The sequence below is a fragment of the Acanthisitta chloris genome, unplaced genomic scaffold (assembly GCF_000695815.1).
Source record: "Acanthisitta chloris isolate BGI_N310 unplaced genomic scaffold, ASM69581v1 scaffold36017, whole genome shotgun sequence".
Taxonomy (NCBI): domain Eukaryota; kingdom Metazoa; phylum Chordata; class Aves; order Passeriformes; family Acanthisittidae; genus Acanthisitta; species Acanthisitta chloris.
This window is the reverse complement of record NW_008682916.1, coordinates 76,685-87,323: the sequence shown is the minus strand read 5'-3', so window position 1 is coordinate 87,323 and position 10,639 is coordinate 76,685.

Genomic DNA, 10,639 nt, shown 5'->3' with positions numbered 1-10,639 from the left:
AGCAGTGGTTCTGTCAGTATCCCTGCATGAGGTGTGGATACACAGAAATTCAGGTGTTCTAGAGAGAAAAATCTCTTCTAGGTAGGGAATTTTAGCTTTTTATTTCGAGCTGTTCATCCAGAGATACTCAGCATTATCACAAAGATGATGGTGTGACTCTTAGACTGGGATTTGGAGAAGGGAAGGGACCTTGCCCCAGTGTATGAATTTGACATGTGTCTGAGATGACAAGTGCTATGTATCTGCCTGCTGTCCTGCACTTTGTCTTCTGCAGAGCTATGTCCTGGGAAACCCTTAAGCAGGAATTTGGTCCATTCCCAGTGTCTCTGTGGATAGAAATCTCCAATTTTAAACAATGCTCATGGCCAGAAACAGCCAAATCCTAAATTCCTTTGTCCCTTTCTGCAGCTTCTGATCAGCAGATCCCAGCCTGATGTGAGATACACCTACACAGCAAAGTGCTGGGCTGAAGGCAACTTTCTATGAGTCAGGAAGGGTTGAGTGCATGTACCTACATGAGAGTGATGCACATTCCCTCTGAGAGTTAACTCATCTCCAGATGGCGAAGAAACAAATCTAAATAATTTAGGAGACCTGAATGTCTCCTGGGGATTGAGATATAAGAAGAAGAATATCAATCTCTCTAGCAAGCTAACCCACAGAAGGGAAAACGACAGTTGTTTTCTAGAGATCCATATGTTTTTTGTGTGTGGGAGAGAATGTGTGTCGCATTCTGACTTGTATAAAAAGCATCTATGGGAGGAAAAGTTAGAGGGAAGAAATGTTTCCAGCATTTACTCAAGTAAGGCTTTGTACTTTCCAGGGAAAACAGAATTCAATGTAGATTCTTTCTGTTAAAACTCAAAATTTGACCATCCTGGTCACCTTTCTCCTGCTAACAGCTTTGGGAGGAAAACTGAGATTCTGTGAGGCTCTATCTGTATGGAGAAGGGACAGGGACTGGTTTAAGTCCCAGGGAGGTAGTACAGTAGAAATGGGAATAGTGGAAATAGACTATTTGATTTTCATGTGCCAAACAAGAGCTTTAGCAGTAAAGTTGACCCAAACTGTCAGGCTGTGGGGCTGCATCTAGAATTATTGCATTTGGAACTTGTGTAGCTTTGAGCAGTTTGCCTGAAATAGTAGCATAAAGCAGCTTGGGGCTGGGGCTGACGTTGATGGAAAGTGGTGCCAATCCAGGTGTGAATGTCAGAAATTGGCTGCTGTGACAGGAGGGCTGTTCACAACACTAGCACAGGCATTTGTTAAATGTCAGTGGCCAAACACAGCCTGTGCCCCACTTTTTGTCCTTGCTGTGAGACAGCTATCCAAAGAGACTGTGGTGTTCCATAGTTCCAGCAGGCACTGCTTCCCCTTTCCTGGGACAGGAAAGGACATTAGAGTGCTGGGAGCTTTGAGCTCTGTGTGTGATCCCTGCCTGTAAAGGATGCAGAGAGCTGTGTTACTCTGCATCCCCCTGGTAATAAATCAGCCTGGGGTCCTTGATCAGTTCAGGGACCATCTAGGAGGGGAGTCATTTCCAATAACAAAGCTGATGTGGGTGGGCACAGAAGTAAAGGCATAAAGATGAAGGCAGTGCCTGGTGAAGGTCTAATGGTTTTACAATGCATTCCCAGAGCCCATTCCTGGCTGCAGTTTTACAGGTGGCAGCTGAATAGGAGGTGGAAATGAAATAGTTTCATTATCAAGTCCTTACCCTTCAATTTGCTATAAATTGTTGCAGTCACTGCCAAGTGAGTGACAGAGAAGAGAGTCCCCTGGCTTCATGCCTAGCCTATGAATATCATTTCACTCAGTGCTCACCATTCACATCCTGAATGGGCAGAACAGGTTACAAGGCAGGAGTGAAGAGAGCTGGATGTGGGGAACCAAGAGTGGAAATAGAACAGGGCTGAGAGGATCTGGCAGAGCTGCCCAGCCCTGGCTGGGATGTGTCAGGAGTCCTGCTCACCTGGCCAGCAGCAATGCTCAGTGCTCAGCCCCTGATCCCTAGTCACCTAATGTCCCTGTGCCATGTCCTGGAGCTGTGGCTGATGCTGCAGTTTACCTTATTGCCTCACCAATTGGGATTCTGTGCTTGCTAGAGTTCAAGGTTGGGCTATAAAACTCTGTTCAAGTCTGAATTCTGCCATAAAACTTGTTACACACGAATGGATGTATTTACCAGGCTGCAGGGGGAAATGAGCTCAGCCACTGATGAAGGAGAAAGTCTTGGTTTCTGACAGACTTTTCTGTTTGGTTTATTTCCAGTCTAACCTTAAAAAGTCTCCATAATTTTCTCATGAAAGCTCTTAGCACACTTTATAGAAATTCTTTATACCTAATGTAGTGCACACCTTTGTGATCTGCAGTGAAGTGAAAAAAAGCAGCAAAATGTCATCCCTGAGACAGCACTGGGATGTGAGAGGGTTCAGACAAGATCCCTGACTGCTCAAGAGGTGTAGTTAACAACTTGCAAAATCATCTGGGTACAGTAAGCCTTACCCAAGTGGGTTTGATTTAGCTCCAGAAAGTACAAGGGTTGAATTTTCTTTATTGCAATGCTCCATGTGGTGCCACAATTTTAGGTACCTGGAAGGTGACATCATTTTGTCTGATTGTCCATGATCTTTTGTGTTTGTGCAGGTTGTACATTATCTGCGAGAAAGTTGTATCCCACTCCTTGTTCCAGTGGGAAATGCAAGACAGAAGCTGATCTATCAGAGCCTTCTTTGTATCTGCAACATCTTTATTTTTCCCCTGCTGTGATGGTTTGCATATTCTTGGAGGCAATGCTGAACCCTGCACTGAATCATGTGATAAAAGACTAATTGGACACCTTCTGCCCAGGCAGAGCAAACTGAGATCATAACCTTGCAAGGATTAGGAATCCAATTACCTGGAGAAACAGCTACCAGATTGAAATATCCCTTCTAACCTCTTATTGCTTAGTATTCCAAGCCTGTACCACCTCCCTGGATTGGAAGTTTCAGAAGTCACCTAATAAAGAAGATTGGAATTACCCTTAAAGAGCTTCCATAAAAGTTATTATTATCTAGTGACAATTCCATCTCTGAGCCTGTCTTGTTGAGTACTTTCTGGAGCCAGATGAGCCAGAGAGCTGATGATTTTCAAAGATTACACTTATTTACAGGCTCTCTAGGGTGAGACAGGGAGTTTGTGGGACTAACTGCACTTCAGATGCCTGAAGATACTTCCTCCAGGGAGCAAACACCCTGTTTTCCTTAAGTATTCCTTAAGTTTTCAGAGCATGACACAGAGTTGTGCTTTTATTTTGTATGCAAGACAGAAAATATTGTCTGTGTGCAATGAGTTGTTCCTTAACCTGGGCACTGCTGGTTCTCTGTAGGATACTGGTACACAGTGGGAAGTTTACCACCAGAGGAGTTAGGAACATACCCAGTTTGTTCTTGTCTGGGGTTTGAGCACAGAGGTCACACTGACCGTTGGTTTTTATTAGTTTAATATATGTTGAAGTCTACAAATAAATGCTGGGACCCAGGTGGGACAGATGAGATGTGACTAAGTTCTTGGATGATTGATAATGAGCAGGGACTGGAAAATCAATTGTGTTAATTCCTGGCTTGTCACTGGGACGGAGAATTAATGAGAAAATCCGTCTAACTTAATGGTATTTACACATTATACAGACTGTGATAAAATGGTCTTCAAGCACTGCTTGGCATCACAATTATGGGATTATTGTAGATCCAGAGGCAGGAAGAGAAATCCACAAGCACAAAAACTCCCTTCACAAACAGCCACCAAGTGATGACACAGAGCAGCTAGGAGGGCTGAGGGAAAACAAAGAGGCATCATCATATTCTTCCTGTGCTGTACAGTTAGGAACTCATTGCAGAGACTGTGACATTGGTGTGTGATGACTCACTTTGTGTGGTGCTGTTAGTGATAAACACTGTGCCCTGTGGGAATCTTTCCCTCCAGGGTCTCACAGCACTCTGTAGGCAGCAGGAGGCTGCTCGTCCTGCAGTGCAATGTTTTTGGGAAGCTGTTGAAAAAAATTAGACAGACCTGAGCCTCATCTTCCTCTGAGCTCAGCAGTGCTCTGCAATCATGCTCACTGGGCATGAGGTTTGTGCCAGAGCAGCAGGAGTGGGTGAAGCAGTGGTGCTGGCTGCCCTGCCTAGGAAAGCAGCAGGTGATCTGTGAACTCCTGCAGAAATCTGTGCCACTGCCAGTAACTCCTCGGCAGGACTGAGCACACATGTACCTGTTTGCATAAGTGGGGAATGCTGGTCTTGATGGTGACTGACAGAAAAGCAGCTCCATCTCCTCAGCTGCCTCCTGCCTGCCAGGAGTTAGTCCAGCTGAGACAGCCTCAGTGTAATTGATGGTGTATTACTGAATAAGTCATCCATAAACCCTGTGTACTCAGAACACCTGCATCCCTCTTGCTTTTCTTGTCAACCTCCCTGTCCTTGCTGTTGTGTTTCATGTGCCCTCCCATCCTCCAATCTACTCTGAAGTGTGCTGAGTGCTTAAAATCCCAGCAGCTCCCAGAGCTGTCGAAAAGGGGAATAAAGGGAGATGCTCTATAGACAGTGACATTAAATTTGTTTCCTCTCTAAAGATTTGGTGCAGGTTCTTTTCTATCCATCTCAATATGTCAAGGTTTTAGTGTGTCAGAAAGTTTTGGAAGAGAATGATTAAAAGTTGCTCCTTCTGATAAACAGACAACTACAGGGATGAGAGTCAGAGGAATTGGCCACACTTCAAATGCCACCAGAGCTGAACTCTGCTGGCTCTTGAGCTGTCTAGACTGCTGCTCTACAGCTGCCTCTGTAGCCTAGAGATTTAAATTTGCAAATCTAAATGTTTGAGAAGAATTCCTACAGGACAAATCCTGGTTATCTCCTCTGTGTTGTGTTATCCTCAGGTTTTCTACGAGTCCCTAAACTTTCAGTGCCTTTCTTTGTATTAGCCAGATCCTATTGCTATCAAGAGATGTAAGGAGCATCTTTCTGCTGAAGTCTGCTTAGCAAGAAAGGTCCTGGATCTCTCACAGTTTCCAGACTTCTCTAGCAAAGATTCCCATTTTTTTTTCTCTCTTTGCAGGTTTTGAAATTACAGCTGGGTTGGATGCACTGTGAGACTTGTCTGACTGGTTGTTTCACACACTGGAGGTATCCAACATGCAGGTGAGCAGTGAGCAGCTTTAGTCCACATAATCTGCTACAGAAGTGGGAAATAGCAGCAAGAATGAAATAATGTGGGACATAGCTTTTTGAGATACAAATTTGGCAAAATTCAGCTTTAACCTTATTTTTTTCCCAGATGCTCAGTAAAATCCTAAACTCAGGCAGAGACAACCTGTGCTATGACTATCTTTAAATGCTGGCAAGGAATTACCATGGTGCCATGAAGAAAAGCAGCTGAGAGATCCCAAATTTGATTTCTGTCTCATGCATAGTTGTATTTCTTTCTCTGTGTGTTGCCTACCTGGGAGGAATCGATAGCACTGCAAAACACTATTTCTAGGGCACGATTATGTTACGTCTGGCAAGAGATGTAAAATTCATTTCTTCCAGCTTTTAAAACATCCAGGAGAAGCTCTCCTAAATGCCAGCATAAATGCACTTGTAATACATGGCTTGACTCGTCCTGATTCTCTCCAGTGGAGGATAACAGCTTGCCTGCAGCCTCTCAGCTTCACTGCACATCCCACTGAGCCAGCAGGGAAATTCAGGAGCAGTGGGCTGAAACAGCCTGCTGAGAGACCACACAGTGCATTGGGGGTGTCACAGATATTAGGACTGAGAAGTGAAACTATCTGATGGTCCTTTACCCATTTGGTTGTTGTTGATTTCATGGAGGAGGGAAAACAGGTTTAGAGGTAAGGAGAGCAATATAAGATCATTTTCCACCAAAATCAGACATCTCTAAGGCCAAAGGAGTTTGCCACTACACTGTTCCCATTCCTTGGAACTCCTCACAAAGGAAGCAGCTGTCCAGAGTTGCTTTGGACACATGTCCAAGGTGATTTGGACTTAAGCAAGGTATGTTGTTTTCCCTTCTGAATGTAATTGAATTCAACCCCGACAAAGCCAAATGAGGTGGCTGCTGTGGCTGCCAAGTGTAATTAAGAACAGAATGCTCTCTGAGTAAAAAGAAAGTGAAATCCCAAGTGCTCTTAATTCTCATGATTTCTGACAGGTTTGTGGAAAGCTGGAGCCTTAATCCCCAGGCTGTTCTGCTTGGAGTCTCCCTGTTTCCCTGAGCCCCTGCTAAGGCTGTGCCACATGAGCATCAGGCAGGAAGCTCAGTGAGCAGGTTATGCTGTGCTCCATGCTCTGACATACAGGTGTGCTGCCTCACAGGGCATGAACACACACTTGGATGGCCCTGAACTGGATCCCTTGGGTGCAGAGAGGACAGGAATTAGAAAGCTGTGGCATTAATCCATAATGATGCACGTTCTGCTTGGCTGATGCTCTGAATGATGCTACCACCAGTAAACACTACCCTGATAGATTCTCAGCACTGAAAGCTTCAAACAGCAAAACTCAGTGCAAGTCTGTGCCCATTCCAGTGATCTCTCCGAGGAAGAGGGGGGAAAAGTGTTACTGAGAGAGGAAAAACTTGCTCTATATTGAGGTTTATGAGGTATATTATTGAAGCAGCTCGTGGTTAAGGCTTTAGTCTGCAGCTTGCAGGCTCATGCTGAATTCTTTGTTCAGTAACAGGTTTTGTGTCTAATAGTGGATGTTTCCCTTTCCTGCTCTCAGCTCCTTGTCTGTAAAACAGGAAAATCATTCTCCTCTTGCCAGAGCACTGCCAGGGCATGTCTGTTAAGGCTCTGGGGTACACAGACACTGAAACAGTGTCAGTGCACAGTGCTGAAAGCTTCTGTCAGTAATTAAGATGACAGTTTAGATGTTTTCCTAGGTGATCTCTCCAAGACTAGTTCTGGGGAAGGACTTGCTGACAAGAGGCTGAATCAGGATTTCCTTTCCTTTGTTCTGCTCTTGTCTGCAGGGGAATTTTACCTCCTTTTGGTTTGGACTTAATCACTGGAAATTCTGCAGTGCATGATAAGACTGTGAAGAAAAAGAGATTAAAAAGCAAAAGGATTAAAATCTAAAGGGCTCATTCACTGTGTGCTCTGGAGAATCTGCTCAAGCTGAAGCCTCTTGGAGAAGCTGCATATATCTCTATATTAGTTCTGACAGGGAGAATGTCTCTGTATCTCTATTACCAAGGCTGAGCAGTTGTGTTCCTGGACTCTGGACAGCACTTAGTTTCTTCAGACCATGGCCTGGAGGGAGCACTGAAGATACAGCATGGAAAGCTTAAACTGGAAAATCTAGGTCCTGTGTAATAGAGTGTACTTGATGGGGTTAACTCTGTTTTCTTTCCTGGGGAAACCATGACAAATGTTCCTCTGATGTGTTGTCAGTTTTCTTTTGAAAATACCTTAAATATTATGGGCTGATCATGATCCTGTCTTGTTGCTGAATGCAGCAGCTCCATCCTTCCTTCTCCTGGCAGCTCTCCTTTGGGGAGTGAGTAGGACTAAGACCAAGCACTCCATCTCAGCTCAGAGAGTCTGCAGAAGAGGGAAACCTGTGATCTGCCAAGGACAGTTTGTGGCTTATCCACAGCCATGGAGAGATTTCCTTGGAATCAGTGGTATGAATTGCTTAGGAACTGAGAATGAGTGGTGACAGGGGAAAAGGAGGGCATGGAAATCAGCCCAGGAAGAGAACATTCTCTTGGAGAACAGTCAATAGTCGAATCTCTTAATTCTTTTGCTGCACAAGACATACTTGGATGGATCCTCAAAGGCCTGTGAAGACTTTTATTTGGCAGAACTGAATGCTGGCAGTGTATCACTGTGTCATTTGCAGTGATAATAGTCCTGAGTTTACTTTCAGGAAAACCAACCTTTCCTTAATTCTTCAAGGGCTGGAGCACTTGTAGAGATTCATTATCTGGTTTCAGAGGTTCTCTTCATCTAACTCCACTCCTGTCTTAACAAGGGATTAATGTGTCATCTGTCTGCCTTCCAAGTTATGATGGGAAAGTGGAAAATGATGAATATGATGAAGTAGAAAAACTTGATGTTCACCCTCGTGAAGCAGATATTAAAATACTTCAACAAAAAAGAATCTCTCTATGCTTCAAAAGCCTGAAATGGCTGAGGGCTGATGAGATGTAACAATAGGAATAAGGGGAAGGTTTATTAACAATATCCCAGGAACTCAGAGTAGCTGAATAACTCATAAATCTTTCATGAATTTTACAAAAATGAGGGATGAAATCCTAAACACTGTAGATAGATATATAGAGAGATATATTTCTTTTGCCTGAGAATTGGTAAATTATTATCTCTTGAAATTAAGGAACTCTCTGGTTTGGGTTGACATTATTTTTTCTGCAGTCTGAGAATCTATTGAACACTTTGTCTCAGAGTACTGTGATCTCCCTCAATAGGGAGAACATTTTAAATACTAAACAACAGATTTGACTGCGAAATTGTTACCCCAGAGTGGGAATAGGATAAAGCAGGTAAATGACTCTAATTTATTGTGGAACCTCTCCAATTTCAGCTTGCAGTAAATAATCAGACTTGTCCCCCTTATTCCCTGCTGATGGCCCAGTAAAATGTCTCTAGGAAACCAGATTTGCCAATCTCCCAGGGAGGGAGAGGCTGGGGGAGAGCAGCTGGAGGATACCTAATGTGCATTTCTCTCTTTATCTGCATTCTCCTGTTACAGTTGTCATCGTAGTCTGAACCAGATCTCACTGAGCCTGTGCTCAGAGCTGAGTCCTCTGCTGGACTGGGACCTGGCTGACAGCCTTAGGCAGCCACAGCCTATTTGTGTTGCATGACCTACACTCTGTGGTGCTAACAGGAGATTAGACAGAAATTAAATCCCACTCTCCCTACAAATCCACCCAGAAGGTCCACAAAGAGGAGAGGCAACCAAACAGAACATGAGAACTCAATGGACACAGCAGGCTGAGGGTTCAGTGGAGAAGGACCATTGAGGGAAGGAGGCTGTTTGGAGATTTGCAGGCTTACAAGTTCTGTCTTATTCCAAGTGGCTTTATTTCATCCCCTCCTGGGAATCTGATCCTCCTTCAGCTTTGTAGCTGTGCCTATGATTCCAAAAGTGTGTCAGCCTCAGTGCCAGCTTCTTAAAAGAGTGTGGGGTCAGAAGTTGGGATGAAATGTGGTACAACAGCACTGTGGCACCCACAACAGTTTGAGAGCTTCCACCAAATCCTGGTCTCTCTGGAACTGTCCTCTCCCCCATGGTGCTGTGCTTTGCACATCACTGGGTGCAGTTCTGAGGGCAGCCAGATATGCAGGCAAAAACCTGCTTTGTTCTTCCCTGACATCTTTTATTGGCCTCTGAAGCTCAGTTTTAACAAGTGCTGATGGACAGCTTTGTGCTGGCAGCAGAGGAAGCCCAAGTGCTCTGCTGCTACAGGAGATGATTAGAAATAACAGTTTCCCTCAGGCTGCACAGTCAGTGTGGTTCAACCAAATCCTCAAGCTCCAAGCTGCAGCACCAGGAGTCCAACCCATTCCATGTGTGACTGCAGAAAAGGCACAGCTCCAAAAGGATTAGCTCCTGACAGATGCAGCAGGAGGCTGGGGTGGGAGAGCTGTCTCATTGCAGACTGCTGCCAGAACCTGTCCACAATGGATATGGAGTCAGTCCCCTCTGAAGCTGCTGGGCAATTTTCCACCCTGTTTTCCTCTCTGCCTAGCTCCCCAGCTGCCTGCACTGCCTGTGCCACACAGCAGCTCTCAGATGGTGATACACTGCAGTTACTGATCCCCTCAGAGGAATTCCACAGGCTGAAAGGCTTTTTATCCCAGTGCTGTTCAATCCCAGACTCCTTGTGTCCAGCACCAAGATTGGCTGGAGATAAGGTTTGGGTTGCATCACTAGATGGAGCTCACAACATAAGAAATACTTGACTTAGAAGAGGCAAATGCTGCGTTATTGACTAACTGGCTGGTTGAGAAGGAGCTGGTGTGGGAGGGTGGCAAGAGAACATGTGGGGGAAAGGTGTAGTGTGAAGAGAATGGAGCAGGGGTTAGAGGAGGGGGGGACTAAAGAAGGGGTGAGAAAGAATGAAGTTGAGAGCTGTTGCTTCAGGGTGAAGATTTAAGCTGCAATTCAGTGAGACACACTATTCTCTGAGGATCTGCTCTATCCCATATTTGTGGACACTATCCTAAGAGCATCTTGTGGGAATATAACTGGTAAGGACAATTGCTACAGGACAGTGGTATCTTGTCAAGCACAGGTATCTGTGGGCACATGGTCTCTACAAGCACATGCAGATCAAAGAATAAAAGGACAAATAGTATCTGTTTGCATCACTTTGGCCTTTCCTACACCTGGGTAAGTCTCACTGACATCACTGGGAGGAACATACTTGCTGTATGAGGAAGGTGCCCAGATTGATTCCTTTGTGTTCACTTTCTATACCATTCAGCCCATCCAATCAGACTAGGCAGAAGGAAATGGAATTTTATATTCCATTTCTGTCAGCATCAACATCAGAATCAATCAAGAAACTCATCGTTTGTCGAGTCATGGAGCAAAAGTAATTCCAAATGACAATTGTAACTAAG